General features: G+C 45.9%; 1 long non-coding RNA gene across 1 annotated transcript in view; it reads left to right on the top strand.

Moving 5' to 3' along the window:
- Positions 1 to 13823, top strand: part of LOC144824781 (uncharacterized) — a 60869-nt gene extending 47046 nt beyond the window's left edge. The window contains exon 4 of the long non-coding RNA XR_013609112.1: positions 8839 to 13823. This is a non-coding gene — a long non-coding RNA (uncharacterized LOC144824781). The remainder of the gene's footprint in view (positions 1 to 8838) is intronic.
- Positions 13824 to 16386: the final 2563 nt, after the last annotated feature.

The raw sequence follows: 16386 nt of genomic DNA, 5'->3' as shown, positions 1-16386 counted from the left end.
CCCACCCACCACTACCAGGGCACATAATAATAAAACAGCGAAAAGTACGCTTACAAAACTAAAAGCCCTCCGTTACAACAACCCAAGGGAGGAAAAGAAAAGGGGGTGGGGAAAGGGAAAAAAGGGGAGGAAGAGGATATCAAAAAAGGGGAGGGGGAAAGTGAGGGCGCAGCGTCAGTGCACGCCCCCCACGGCTAACAAAGCACCCAATACTAATTCGGCACATGGAACTAGTGGCAACAGGAGAAATGAATGCGTAGTAAACCGTGACAGCAGACATAACAAAAGTGCCACGCCAGCACAAACACCCCGGGGGGCTACGTGCCGACACCGCGCCACGAAATTAGGGGATACATAAGAGCCATAGAACCAAAAAGAGGAACAAGGAAAGATACAATAAACAGACCCCCCCACCACCCCGCACAGCCCACCCTGCACCCCTGCAGAAGGCTATGGCCTACCCCCCAGCAGCGTGCCTGTCGCCCTAATTAGAACCCGAAATATAGAGAAATATAAGAAAGGAAGAATCACTTAGATTAAAAAGGGGGGGGGGAGGGAAAACATGGAAAAACAGCGGGAGAGGAGCCACATAATCAAAACCCCTTCAGCTCCCACCCCCCCGCCCGAAAATACTCAGAGCCCACGGGAAGATAATAAACTCACGGATAAGCTCCAGGAACGTAAAGACGTATCAAACATAATCATACAATCATGAACGGATCACCCAACCATACCACAAAATAACAGTCCACAGAGGCAAGATCAGCTCAACCCTGTCCTCGTCTTTCGCAAACTGTAATCGTCCAGCGTACCAGGAACCAGATCACATAAAACAGGAGGTGAATAACAGGGAGTCGAATCAAAAATACACTCAAGTTGTAGCGATCGTGACCCGGATGATCCAGAAAGTACAGTAACCACTTCAGGCAAAGCAGGCAAAGTTCCGATGAAAATACGGAGAAAGCCGGTCCAGCGGCATCGTCACAGGATCTTCGTACGGCCATGTGAGGCAAAAGAGGAAAAGGAGACCCATCGAGGTCGGTCCAGACGGGATCCAGCCGGGGAACCTCCGAAGCAGAAGGAGGCACAGGACGAAGAAGGGCAGCGGGCACCCGTACATCCACACCAACAGCAGCCTCCAGGTCCACGACCCCCAGGAAGGTTCCAGCAGCACACAACAGAGATGAAGCCGCACAAACCGAGGGGGGTCCGGCAGGCCCAACAAAGGGACCCCCCTCCAGGATAGCGGTTGGTGCGGCCATGGGTGCCCCCCAGGAGCGCAGGGCGGCGAGGATGTCGCGGAGCGTAGGCTCACCTTTACAGTATTCAGCAAACGTGCCGCGCGGCGGACCCGCACCGCCGGTCCTCCCAAGGCCAAGAATCATGGGGCCGGCCGCCATCTTAGAAGCCCGGCGGGGCCGCTGCAAACACCGACCCCCGCCCGGATATCAGCGGGGCAAAACAGGACACCGGCAACCACCAGCAGAAGTGCCACCAGGGCAGGAAGGGGAGCCACCAGAAGAAGGCGATGCGCCGGCACCCCACACGCCGCCGGCACTGTTCTCCGAGTCCGGGCGGAGGAACTCAAAATGGCCGGGCCGGAGAACAAAGGGGAGACGAGCGAGATGTACGGTTAACCCCGTCCATGGAAGTCAGCTCCCCAACACCAGGCCGCAGGATCGCCGGACCAGGCCCGGGAGGCCGCAATCGGTCTACTAGCACAGCGGCCCCTCCGACCGACTCCACATCACCACCAAGGGCCGGCCACCGCGCCCCGTCCAGCCCGGGCGCCGCCAAGGAGTGCCAGGCCCGGCCGCTCCGGAGGCCCCCGAAGCAGACAGGGGCGTAACTCAGGATCCGTGATACCCAGGAATCACCGGAGCAAACGGTAAGTGCCTGTGAGTTATCGTCGTTCCACTGCACATCGTGGAATACTTCCCGGGGCAGGATAAAGTACAGGATATTTGCTGCAGACAGGAGAGTGATCGGAGCCGAGCTAAAACGCGGCCATCTCGGACGCGAGCTTGGCTCCTCCCCCCGAAAATTCCATTGTTAAGAAAGGGATCTAGAACTTGTGCAGGCTACCACATTGAGGATACATCTACTTCAAATGCCATGGTTGGTAAAGGGACATTTCTATGCATCATTGCAAGCCATTTCTCATGCATTGTAAAATAAAACTTCCTGAATTGATCCTCAGCATTTCTTTGTTTACCAAGTGGCAAGCAGTCTAGCATGGAACATGTTGCAGTGCCAAGGTCACAAAAAGTGTAGCCCAGCCTACTCTCAAGGAGATGTTTCACATCTACACCAATTACTCTGAACACTTGTTAGGCAACAGTCATGTTTTCCTATAAAAATCTAAGAAATGCAGAAGAATGCACTTTTTTCACATCACTATCAATATGTGATGGAAGATCTTCATATTTCTTGCCTTTGGCATCATCATTAAGCAAAATTTCTGTAAACGGTTGCCACATAGATAATATAGCATTCACGGCCTTTAGGACTGAGAACCACCGGCTAAATGACACAGTTGGGATGACTCTTTCTTTGATGCCACACAAAACACAAAAGGATTAATATATGCATTTTAGTTCCCGCGCATGACAAAGCAGTGCACCAGAATGGACAACAAAGTCAATAGCATTCTTCAATAACTCTGAAGATTGCAACAATGCTTTCAGCATACCATCTAGCAAGTGGCAAGGATCTTTTACAGAGAAGCACTTCAGCTCAGGTATCAATATTTGACAGGTCATCACACAACGTTTTCATACATGTAGCCGCATCCCTGCAAAAACAAACAATATCACACCAGTATTTCTTGAACTTGGTAAGAACTTATTGCAGCAGCATTCCAAGAGACATTCTGTTGCATGCTTCCACTACATCTAGATCTGCCATGATGGTGTGTCGGAACTATCAATTTTTTGCATCGCACAATGCGATTAGCACTGCCACTGCTGGGTCGCCACACATCTCTGGAGTTTCACGGTCTTCGTGATTTTACCAAAGCTTGTTTTAGTTCATTGCCAAATAAAATTTCCACAACGGAATGTGACTTTATATGATGATCTACAATTACACAATCTACATATTCCTCATGTCTGCCCTCCTCCCATCTATGCTGCTGTCCGAGAACAGCAAACAACGTAAATTATCCATGTGTTTAATGTAAAGGCAGTAGACAGGAATAGTTGCATGTGCTAGAATGAGGTATGGATGAGTCAGAGAGTGGAGGTAGAGTATATTATCAGAGAGGAATAGGGTGCGATATAGGGTAGTATATTTGAGGCTGAATTAGGAGTAAAGAAATATATATACAGATATATACCTGCATGGAAGGTGTGTGTATATGTATATATATATATATATATATATATATATATATATATATATATATATAGTCACAGAGATGCTGGGGCTACAAAGTTAGGCAAACTATCCAGTTTAGAAATTAGAGTGGGTGCAGAACTGTTTCTACAGATAATCGGCCAGTTACTGGGGTCAAAATGTCACCCACTGTGAGCAGCAATACCAACCCAGTACCAAATATGGAAGCAAAGACTCAGTAATGCTCCAGATGCAAAAATGATTGACAGTCAGCATCTGCTAAAACAGGAGTGTCCACCATCGATTGAGAAGGCCTAAATCACAGTCAGATCTTCAGGACATCCACCTAAAGTGGTTTAAGACAAAAAGAGACTCCCACTGCACAAAGGATGGAAAATAAATTTTCAGAATAAATAAAGGATCTCTTAAAACACTTGAATCCATTGTTAATCCACCTGCTAAGGCTATTAAAAGGAATCACCTTTTTTATTGTGCACAGTGCTGTCAAACTGAGGAGGTGGGGGCGCAGGGAGAGTTCAGCAGTGTCCCTAGGGGGTGGCGGGAGGGGGCAGATGAAGTGTGCTTTCACACCACCCCCCACCTGAACAAGGCTGTGGGGGCCAGGTGTTGCTCTAGCCCTTGGGCCATTCACACCTTGGACCCCATGTGTCGCACCGACCCATCAGCAGTATTTTCCCCCTGATGCCTCCCTGGCAGGCCACCACATTCAGGGTGAGGAGGAAGAAATATGCATGAGCCTCGCTGGGGGCCAGGTATTGTCACCTCGGCCCCAGTGTCTTTTTGTGGTGGGGAAGTGGAAGGGGGCGCCTCTGCTAAGGCCTCGCTGTGACGCCACTTTTCTTAGAGAAAAAAATGGAGAGGACTGTTTCCTCTTGCTTTTAGTAACAAGTAACAACCCTTTTTTAGTTGGGGACCACAGGTAGACATTTACTGGTGTGGTTAAGTTGTGTGTTCAGTGCCGCAGCATCATTGAACCTACCCTGTTAGCTTTGACAGAGCCCCCTACCTAGAAGGGCGGACAGGTTATAAACAAGATACACCTGGCATCCAGGTTTCATTGAACAAGATTGGTAACCAACACCCCCAACAGAAAACCTTGCCTCTGCGCCCCATTGTTCATTCTAATATAGTACTCAGAGGCGCAAGTAGAGGCCGAATTTCAGGGGGGGGAGCTAAGAAAAAAATTAAGGGTCGGGAGGGGCTGAATCTTAAAGCATTAGGCACAGTTGTGCTGCAGGGGGTCTTAGAAGGGGTGAAACAACAACACAGACTCATTAACATGAAAATGGTCTTTTAACGACCTGTGAAATGCACGGTGCGGCTGTGTGTGTGCCCGGCAGCAGTCTGAGCCCGGGCTGACACACACGTAGGAGGGGGGCTGAAGCCCTTCGACACAAGTGGGCGTTGCGCACCTGATGGACCTTTCTTTATAATAGCTATCAGCACATTTAAGATCTAGGGTCACGGCTCCGCCAGAGGTCCTAAGGTTTTCCTTTTTTCTTTGCATCTTACTTCAATCCCCGAACATCTAACAGATACATGCATTCAAAGTTCAAAAAGACTTTATTCAAATTGAAATAACAATTCATAAAAGTATACAGATAAAAAATCACAGTTTAAAATATCATATTTTTCATTCTGATTTAAACATTGCTAAGGTTTGACTTCTTTTTAAAAAAAGGTTAAAAAGAATAAAAACAGTACAGACAGTTAAAATAGATTATAATTAAAAAACATTTCACTAACTCTTATTATCCCATGACGATAGACTTTCTCTCTCTTAGAATTGTATTCAGAAAAAGGCTCACTGTACTAATAGTGAGGCAATCATCTAAGGACCTAAGTTTATTATAAGCGTCTCTTGAATTCCTTAGGCCCCAAGTTAACAGTAGAGGCTTTAAAATTTGTCATCGCGAATGGCTATATAAAGTGCAGAACAGAGTGCAGTGTATGTTTGATTGAAATGATTTGTGATCACAAGGACACAGCCTTTTTCCCCTCGCCCAATCATTGCAGGTCGAGAATGATATGAGTCTATAAAAGGTTTCCAGGCGAAAGTAAGTCAGGAGCCTACGGTGATGTAGGGGGTGTTCTAATGCGAGATACAACTGGAGACCCCTCTGGGATGTCACTTCATCGTGGCTCATGACCGATTTTTTAGACCTTTCGCCCTTCCACCTTTGTAATTCCAAATGTTCCAGCAGGATCTTTTTCAACGAAGATCGCGAGAGAGATTCCAATGAGGCTGGGTCCGTAAAATATTCAGGATGACCAATCTCACCGACAAAGTTCTTAATGTAAATAAGCCATTTGATGTTTTTCAGCCCATCACAGTTCAAGCAGTCCTCTATAATGGATCTATTCAATTCTGTGGCAGGGTTGGTCCAGACATTGTGCCAAAGTAAAACTGGGGCAAGTTTTATAATATCCGTAATAAAAATGAGGGCAACTTCGGCATGTAATACATATATTGGGGTGCTCCTTGGTGTAGCAGTTATAAATCGGAGGAACCTGTTCTCAATTCAGTGGATCTCCTCCATTTGCTGCCAGCCCCAGATACCGGCCCCATAGGTCCCAATAGCCACACATTTCGATTTGAATATTCGGAGGAGCTCCATTGCTGGTCTGTTTCCTATTTTTTTCGCAAAATTCATGAGAGACCCAACTGCTCTGTTGAATGCCACAGCCCGTGCTTTCACGGCCGGCTTCCAGGTGCCTTGTCTATCAAAGTGGACCCCCAGATAGCAAAAGATATCGGCTAGCTCTACCTTCCTATTATTTAAAACAATTGGGCATGGTTGTCTATGTTTATTTGGACTGCACGACATAGTAAACGTCTTCGAGACGTTTACACATAACCCTCTAACGTTCATAAAATTAGTGAAGGTGTGTACGGCTTTCTGGAGTCCTACCTTGGTCTGTGAGAGGATGGCCGCATCATCAGCGTAAAGTAAAATGGGGGTGGGTTGCCCTTGATTACAGGGTAATCATAGTACTGCTGTGTTAGGCAAGAACCCACTCCATTAAATTAAATAGCAGGGGGGCCAAGATGCAGCCCTGCCTTACCCCTCTGCTAATCTTAAAAAGGTCTGTACATTCCCCCCTCTGACCGTATCTAACTCGGGCACCTGCCTCCACATGCATTCAATGTTCCATCTTTTTTAAAAGGTGTAGTCCTCTCTACATATACCTTTCGTGCGTCTGATTACTGTCTCCTCTGTATTCTAGTTCCGTAATTTCTGCTCTCTCCTGGAGCATTCATTTCACTGCTCGCCACCAAGGTTTTATATAAACAATACATTTGATTTTAAGTTTTGTAATTGGCAGACATGTAAATCATATACCTTTGGGACGAGATTACGCTATATAAAACTACACAAAATATTCAGCGTTTGACCATGCTAGGCCCTCCTTAAAGTAGAGTCGAATGAACTAGCTCACTATCTGGCAGTCTGCGCATTGCTCTAAAGATCTGCGGGCAGAGGGAGAGTGATGACAAAGTGTAAGAATTCATCTCCATTGCCGAACTTGCCTGCTGTGTCTTGGTGCACTGGAGATCGTCGTCTTCTGCAGTGTGGCAAGTGGTGTGGGGCTAAAGTCCGGAAAGCAATTAAAAGAGGACCTAACCCGCCCACCAACCTTGCCAAACCAATGTGTCTCCCCTAATTTAATGGGGGTGACTCACATTGCGTCTAAGTTCTAAATTGCAGTTTTCAGTACAGTTTCAGTATGTTTGCACTGCTTTGGCTCCCTCATGTGGCCAAGCAGTACAACAAATGTAAAAAATCAGTGATACTCGGTTTAATCCGAGGCAGCTGATTTTCAGTCGGTAGGGTATTTTCGTTTACAATTGGGTTAAACCGAATTCCGGACAGCCTAATTATGGATCAGTCAGGACGGGTCTTGCTACCTCTAAACAGTCCATCTCTAGGGGGATTGTGTCCTGTATACAATTGTGTTACCAAAAAGCTAATAAGACCTTAGGGGGTAAGCCTAAGGCTCATTCCACCAGAGGCAAAGCTGCCACGACTGCTTTGCTCCGTAATGTTCCGATTGCAGAAATCTCCAAGGCGGCCACTTGGAAGTCGGTTCATACCTTTGCTAAGCATTACTGCCTGGACACTGATGCCAGTACAGACGCTCAGGTTGGGCAGGCTTCGCTGCGAAATTTGTTCGCACATTGTGGTATTATTTCTCTGTTCTCCGCCACCGCTATGGTGTGAGGATGGGCTTGCCATTCTATTCACTAGATTATGACTATACACAGAGATCCCCTACTACAGAAGGAGTAGTTTCTGTCCTGTAACTCCAGTTCTGTAGTAGGGGTATCTCTGTTATAGTCATAAGCGCCCGCCCTCCTCCCCGGTGGAGAGAGATATTCATGTAAGGAATGCTACAGGTCTGGCGTGTTACGCCTTCAAAAAGAACTGAAAGTAAAAGGGACCTGCAGTGCATTCTGGGATACTGTGAAGTTCTGGAAAGTTCTCTTAAAGGCACAGTATCCTGTTTTGAGCCAAATAATGGCAGCCTATAGGGCTTGTCTGTCCATGTCTTCCTCTCTATCATTCCAGAGGGGTTTTGCTGTTAAAGCAAGGGAAATATGGACAGGCTTTGCTGTTTGTGGATTTTTGGTGGAATTTCTAGTTGAAGTATTGGACAGTGTAGCCTGTGGATATAGGCTGCATTATCTGTCTTTAAATTCTCTCTTAAGTGTCTGTGCAGTTCTGCATTTTTCGACACCTTAAGAGATTATTTTTGATTGCTCCGGGGTCCACGCACATGGGCGGGACTATTCACTAGATTATGACTATAACAGAGATACCCCTACTACAGAACTGGAGTTACAGGACAAAAACTACTCCGATCATCACATGCACCCCTTGGCATACTTTGGTCACATCACTAACTACTTTTTACGGGCATGCACAGCACTGGAACGGTCATTGTGTACACTGGCCTCCCTTGATGAGGCCTTGGATGATGTACCTGGCCCTGCACTCTACCGTCTGGTCTAAGTCACCGGGGCAGTGATGCTGCTGAGGCTGAAGGCCTCCTCACTGTCCCCTGCACCCAGTATACTTGTCCCAGCTATAGTAGCTGTCTATAACTGTTCTACAGCAGTGGTGACCTGCACCAATCCTCTGGCTACATCAGAACTGCAGTGGGTCATTTCCACCTACATGGCGACATTGAGTCTGGACAGGACAGCTGTGGCATTGCTTGGACAGTTTATTGTCTTGGTGTAACCATCCAAATGGCAAAATAGGTGGTGTCTTTGTCTGCGTTTGGAGGTATGCTCCATCTGCATGGTGTTACAGAGGTCTCTAATGGCTTCTAACATGTCTCTGAGACTTTCAGCATTTGCCCTATGCCCTCCGCCAATATGTTGGTCAACTTCCTGATGCTGTCCTTAATGTCCACCATGTTGTTCTTTAGACACACCAGCTGGGGTTATATTAACCGCATATTTTTCAATTGCAGGTGCTGCACCTTCACCATGGTAACCTCTAGCCCAGCAAAGACAGAGAACCCCTCTCCTTCCTCAGCAGCACCATGTGCTCTTGCTCCGTGTCTCCTGCGATTGGTGTGATGCTGCTAGTGGAACTTGTCACTTTGGGCATGTGCCTGCTCATCTGGCCTCAACTGCAGCTCTTCCTGGGTGTCTTCAACTTCTACCTCAAACTCCTGTAGTGGAGCCACAGTGTACATGTATGTTCTTGGTGCCGGTGTTGTTGGTATTGCGGTGACTTTCTCTTCTTCCCCTGCCTGTTCTTTGGTCTCCTCTGGCTCATCTGTTGCTGTGTTGTCACCCTATGGCACATGGGTATCTGTGAATGTAACAGAACTACTTCAGTATTATGTGTGTACAGCTACATGACATTTTTAACTTAAATGAAAATTGATTTGATCTACCAAAATATGGTGTGTTCATTGGTCATGTGCAGGGGTTCTCAACTGCGCCTATTCTGCTACAAATTAATTTTTTTCTATCTTGTGTACCTGACTATATCTCCCATCATGCATTGCTAGGTAGTAGCCAAGAAGTGGACTGGAGTGGGATTTTACAAAAATGTTTCTCAACTTACTGAGAGTGCATTTTGTGAGTTATAGGGCAAGTGTATTTTAGCATGCATCCTACCTTGGCTGGTGGTAGGGCGGCAGAGCTGTCTATGTCCGTAACACCACTGATAGCCTCAGGCTGTTGGATCGACTCCACCAAGCCCTCAAGGGGCGTAGGCGCAGGCTGAGTAGATGGTCCTCCGCCGGTCTTCTTGGCATCTGCAAGCCTGCTTGCCACCATCTCCTTTGCCCTTGGCCGCAAGTCGTACCAGCACTTGTGTAAATCTTCAATTCAGTGCTGTGTGACCCCTACAGCGTTGAGTTTTGCTTGTATGTCCAGTCACATTTTTCTTTTCTCTGACTTCGGAATGTGTGAGGGGTTTTTTGCTAAATAATTGTTTACGGGTCTTGACCATTTCCTCAATTAAGACCTCCAATTCTTTTTCACTGAATATTATTTTTCTCTTGCATCCTACATCCTCCTTTGCCTTCTCCTGTGATGCCATGCTGGCTATTTGTGCCTGCCTCTGCACTCTGGATGGTCTCCTGAGTGGTGTTCTCCTGCTCTCAGCCTCCTATACAGCCTCATGCACTCAGGAACAGCATGGGAAACCTCACTACCTGGTTGTGAGGTCATCATGATGCATCGGATTAGTAGATTCGCAATTTTGCTATTCTTTAATTTGCAAATTTGCTATTTGAGAATCGCAAATTGGGACTCTGTATTTGCAAATGCAAATTTTACCAGATCTGTATCTTTTAGTAAATGTTTTGATACACTGCATTTTGCGATTACCAAAAAGCGAATCAGTAAAAATTGCTATTTGACAATCGTAAAATGCTTTTTTGATACATCTGGCCCATAGTTATCTCAAGTAACTATAACTCATTCCCTAAGGTAACTATAACTCACACCCCCACAATGCACTGCTAATTATCTCACATATAACATCACTCATGATGTCCTATGACATCAGTGATAATATTACTGCAACATTTGCAATTACATAATTGATGACAAAACTGCTTGGCTTGTGTGCGAGTTATAGTAAACTTAGGGTACAAGTTATACTTACTTGAGATCACTATAACTGGTTAATTTCAGTGGTCTTTCATGTTTAAATTGGCTTGTCTTATCTGACAGGTTCACCTAACTATAACATCACTTTAACCTATTTTTTTCAGTAAATATATAGGATCTATTGAATATATATGATAGAATCCACAGGAAATGCCTGTTTGTTTTGCTAATACCTTTGACACTGTTTGACAAAACTCACCAACACTTTCCAAACAAGTGCTCTATTTTGCCTAATTTGTGCATGGAATGTTTTGGGATGACCTGTGAAGAGGGGGGCCAAGAAAAAGGGGGTCCCAAAAATGCTAAATCCTTATTTATTTCCATTGACGATTTAAGAAGCACTACTGTGGAAACTGCTGTACAGAATTACACCAAATTAAGCAGGAAGCTAGATCTCGGTCCAGACTGCATGCTTTTAGTATTTTGGTGTAAATCTGTTCATTAGTTTTTGAGATAATAAGTCTCAAAAATACTTATATATCTGGACGGTTGGGTTTGAAAGACTCTAGCAAGAATCCCTCCAACCCAAGTATAAAAAATAGAGTATTCCGATTGAACCAGGGTCTTTATTTCTCTTGGGTCAATTTGATCGCCCTGGACACCCTCTCCTGTGGGAGTGAGTGCTCTGATTGGCTGCCTGCAAGTTGAAGGAATTATTTAGGGAGGGAAGCATGAGGAGGCCTCCCACCACAAGCCTCTAAATGCCCAGAGCCCCATCCCCTGACCAGGTACCTTAACCTCATGGCTGCTAGGGAGATTATCCTGTTGTGCTGGGCCCTAATGTAAATGGGTGTGGTCATGACGAGCTCAGCTCGTCATGAGCACACGAGCACCGTGCCTCATGACGAGCTGAGCTCGTCATGAGCACGGAAGGGGTTAATTAAAGGGAGGCATACAACGCCCCTCCCAAGCACATTGCAGACCTCATTCCCCAGGGACTAATACATTTATTAAGGGTAGGGGGCTTGTGGCCCACCCTCCCCAAGCCAACCGATGCCCTGAGAACCCCATCTCCCTGGTATCGGCTCCACTAATTGTGTCCTGAGAAGCCTACTACCGGGACGCAGTATCACTACCCACAGGAGCTCCGGCAGGGGCTTGCCTGGTCCCACCTGGCAATTGTTTACCAGTCCGCGCTCTTGCAGGCAGGAGAACTCTGACAGCGCCAACCTGGCGGATCGTGTAGTACCAGCCGCGCGGCACAAGAACCCCCATCGAGGACCTGTGCTTTAAGCCCTTTTTGACTCTGTCAGATGGGACACTGCCTCCGCTGACAATTGGTATTCCAAGCTCACACACCGCTGTGAGCTATAGTGTTTACGTCCAGACTTCGGTGTGGGCTGAAGTTATTATATTGTTTCTCTAGGCAATTATTACTGTCCTGAGGATGAACCTTAGATTATGTTTGGTTCGAAACGTCGTCGACCTAACGCACTAAATGCATAGTTACACAGTGAATTTCTGTATGCATAGGTGTTTGTCATGGATTGTCTGTATATGATTTATGATACTCAGATGACCCCTTTTTGCCTATAACAACCCTTGTGTTTGTGTCCCCCTAGTGTGTGAGTTGGACATCGGCTGGTGTCCCACTTGTATTACACCATGCACTATTTTTATCCTTATATTATATGAAATTAAACTGTCCGGCTGGACATTTGGAATATAGTACTATCTAGTCTATATTTATTTTGCTCGCAAATTCTCTTGTCTAGGGACCACTGTCTCTGTTAGCAACCTGGCAAGAGCAAGCACAAACAGTTGCTCCCACCAGGCAGAGCAATGTGGGCAACTGTGAAGGAAACTATCTAGGACTGCAGGGCTCTGGAGCTCCATCTGTGGTGTCCAATATTATGTTTTTATGTGTTCCGGGTAGGCACCAGGGCCCATCTTATAATAGATCAGGCCTTGGAGATGGAGTTCCTGGGACCACCAGAGACTTGGGGAGGGAGTCTGCATGCCTCTCCTTTTTTAAAAATGAAGGCCCAAGGGATGGGGTCCTTGGGGCCAATACTGGCTCGAAAGGAGGGCTGCGTTCTCCCCTCCCCTTTATTAAAAAAAGAAGGCCCTTGGGGATGGGGCCCTCGTGACCTGAATGCCGCTCAGGGAGGGGGGCCGTGCACCATCTCCCCTTTTAAAAAGGAAAAGCCTGGGGGAATGGGGTCCTAGACTAATATTGGTTTGGAGAGGAGTCCTCCGCCTGCAGGGATATGATGGTCCTGTTTCAGAGGGCACTCACGGTGGGCACACTATGTGCCACCTCTTTGTGGAGCACAGGGAGTGCACCTCCTGACGGCTACTCTGCCATATTATGACCATTGGTGCAGAGTCAAACTGTGTGCCTCATTTGCATAGGTCTTGCCACCATGCAAATGAGGGAAAGCCACTTCTGGATAGCGCTGGTGCTACATATGCGCTGGCACTGTCTGTTTTACCACGTAACTCGTTGTGGCCCCTTCTGTAATACCAAAGTGTCACAGGGAGTGCAGAAAGTGGCACTGGAGCTCTTTATGTAATACAGGCCCAGGATGTATAAATCATTTCTTCTACACATCACTGGGCAGACAGAAAGACTGTTGTGTGAACTTAATCCAAATGGCGATTATAGTTAGTTACTTTAACTCACTCTGCAAAAGAAATCCAAAATGTGTCTTAACCCTTTGGCTGCGGCGGTAATTCTGCCGTAGCACTGGGGGGAGGGAGGGTAGCGCGGCACCGCCATGCTCATGACGGAACCACGCCCGCATGAGCCACGGGCGGGCTGTGCTTATGACGGCGTGGTTCCGTCACAACTACGCCCACTCACTAATTCGCCCGCACAGGCGGGGAATCAGTGCTGCGTGGGTGGAGTGACCGCAGCATGACGGAACCACGCCGCCCGTGGCTCATGACGGCGTGGTTCCGTCATAAGCAGGGAAGGGGTTAAACGCCCTGCAGTGCAGCGGCCCATCTTGTTTCATGAAAGTAATTAAGATTTGATACCACCTCACTGATCCCCCTATTATGACCTCTGCAGAGGAGAATTCATGTGTGGAATTCTTCTCCTCTAAATTATAAGGGGTCTGGTTCCCGGGTGTAGGAACATCGGACCCGGTTTTACCAGCTGTGTCCCTTTGTAATGCAAATGGTGCTCATGTAAAGTGCTCTGATACCTTCGGGTCAGGTTCGCGCTATATAAAACTGCAATAAAACAGACAGCAGTACAGTCTGGATCCGCTTTATCGTCCATGGTTGTAAAGTGTGTTTCTTTGCAAGTGGCAGCACACACAGTAATTGTCATGTCCACAGTTTAATTATGCCTGTAAGTAAACATATCCAAACATTACTGTTGTGTGGTGCTTCTTTAATAGTTCCGTTGCAATGGGATGCCACTAGGGTTCTAAGTATTGTTCTCAACATGACATAATACACAGGTAAATATATTGCATGCACTGGTGCAAGTCAGGATTAACAGGGCACGGGTTGCCTTGGTAGTGTTGAGCCAGGTTCACCTCCTCTCACAGGGTCTGTACTATACGCCCTCACGGCTGGCAGCCAACATCGGAGGTTCTCATATTTGTTGCTATGTTGTGCACCCCTTCTCAGCATTCAGCCAACATCGGAGGTTCTCATATTTGTTGCTATGTTGTGTACGCCGTCATAGCATTCAGCAAACATCAGAGGATCTTATATGTGTTGCTATGATGTGTATGCCTTCTCAGCATTCAGCCAAAATCAGAGGCTATATGTGTTGCTATGTTCTGTATGCCTTCCCAACAGGCAGCCAAGAGCAGTGCTGTTCATCTGTGCTGGTATGTACTGTATGCCTGGGGACATTCAGTCAAGAACTCTCCTTCTCTTCCAGGGTTGGCATTCAGTCATCATTGGCAACGCAATGATACAGTTCCTATTACAAGAGGTCTTGTTATAACTATTTGCTTATACCGAGCCATGAATTTGACGAGCAGCGCGTGGCTCATGAAGAAAGAGCTGGACTTGGTCCATCTTGGAGATGAATCAGGAAACGTTTCCAAAGGGGTCCCAGCCATAAAGCACTAGTCATGCAACTGTCGCGATTCAGTTCTACATAATTCTTATCCTTGTCAAGAGCCAAGCTTCATATACATTCATAGAGGAAAGGACAATACAATTATCTACAAGAAGATTTTCTATGTGGTCCATCTCTGATGATAAAGCAAACCAGCTAATTCAAATTCAAAATTTACTATCACGTTTGACCTTGAGGCTTTTCACGACACCATATAATCAGGGACATCTTAAGGATTTGGGAGGCCCTTGGCCAAACTTATTTCGGGGGCCCCTGGTCAGATTAGCTTTACTATTTTTTTTTAAACTTTATTTTTTTTATTCATCATCATCAATAATAACCATTCATTACACATTTCAGAGTGGGATTAATACACAAAATATAAATAATAGGTCATTGTTATCCAGAAAAAAAAAAACATAGATAAGAAAGTTCACCCATGGTATACAACCAATATGCAAACAACCATAATACATGATGCATAGTAGCTTAAAAATAAATTCTAGACTATGAGATTCCTTATTGAAGCCATACATAGCCGCTTTCCGTTCTGCCCTCTTTACCTTTCTTCCAGCCTCTGTTTCCATTCTATGACTGAGGCCCAAAGCCTTCTCCCTGCTTGCTTTGTCTTCCATCCCTTTGTTTGATATAGTGCTTTCTCTAATATATATATAGCCAACAATCGTGAGATCCACTGTTGCAATGTCGGTGGGTTTGGATCTTTCCAAAGCGTTGCGATGCATAGCCGACTTAATGTCATTGCTAGATATATGAATTCATGATAGGGAACTTCAATACCATCCCTTGTTACCCCTAAAATCATAACTTCATCTGTTAGAGAAATAGAAATCCCCAGTGATTTCTCGAAAAATTGCTCTAATGATCGTTTAAATACATCTAGATCGGGGCATGAAGCAAACATGTATGCTTGTGTAGATTGGCATCTAGGGCAGGTTACCCCACTCGGTCCGCACCATCGTGCGATTCTATGCGGTGTATAATAGAGCTCAAACATGGTTTTATATTGTTGTGTTTGGAGATTTGCTACTCTTAACACTGAGTTTGACAATTTGAGCGACTTTTCAGCCTCATTCCCTGATAGATTTAGCTTAGTTTTCCATTTTTCGAACATCCTCCCACAATCATCCTCTTTGTGCTGACTAATTTCACCATATAATTGCGATATAGAGCACCCTGCCTCATCTCTCAAATATTCCATGACTTCTTCTCTTTTAAAGTTAATATCACCCCCCTGCTTTTTTAATAAAACTGACCTGACCTGTAAATATTTAAAAAAATCTCTAAGCTCTAAGTTATATAACTGCTGTGCCTGGTCGAATGTTATAAGACCTGTCGAGCCTATGAGATCCCCAATGGTTTTAACCCCTAAAAGATCCCAGCCCTTCATTACTTGGTCATGAAATACTACGGGTAGCAACAGGTTTCTAAATAGGGGGGCATAATAATTCACCCTCCCTAATTTAATTTTCTTCCTGATCGCTGACCAAACTGACATCGCTGCCCCTAGGGTCTTAAACCTTACTTTTTTGTAGTAACTTCTTTCATTAAATGAGAGCAGCCGCTTATTAGAGTCTTTAACTAGTAGCTCATATACATCCCGGACACCCTCTTCACCCCTCCACCTATCCTTGATATTCCCGCCCAGCTGCCCTCTAATGTACTGTAAGACAGTAGTCCAATAGTAGACTTTGAAATCAGGCGCCGCTAGACCACCCCGTTCTCTTGTTAAAGACAAATATTTTAGCCCCCGTCGTTGTTTGCCTTTTGCCCATACGAATCGGTTCATGACTCCCTCTAACTCGCTAAACCAGTTATTATTGCATTTTAGGGGATAGTCCGG

The sequence above is a fragment of the Lissotriton helveticus genome, chromosome 3_1 (assembly GCF_964261635.1).
Source record: "Lissotriton helveticus chromosome 3_1, aLisHel1.1, whole genome shotgun sequence".
NCBI lineage: Eukaryota > Metazoa > Chordata > Amphibia > Caudata > Salamandridae > Lissotriton > Lissotriton helveticus.
Note: the sequence above shows the minus strand (reverse complement) of the source record. Positions and strands in the feature narration are given on the sequence as shown.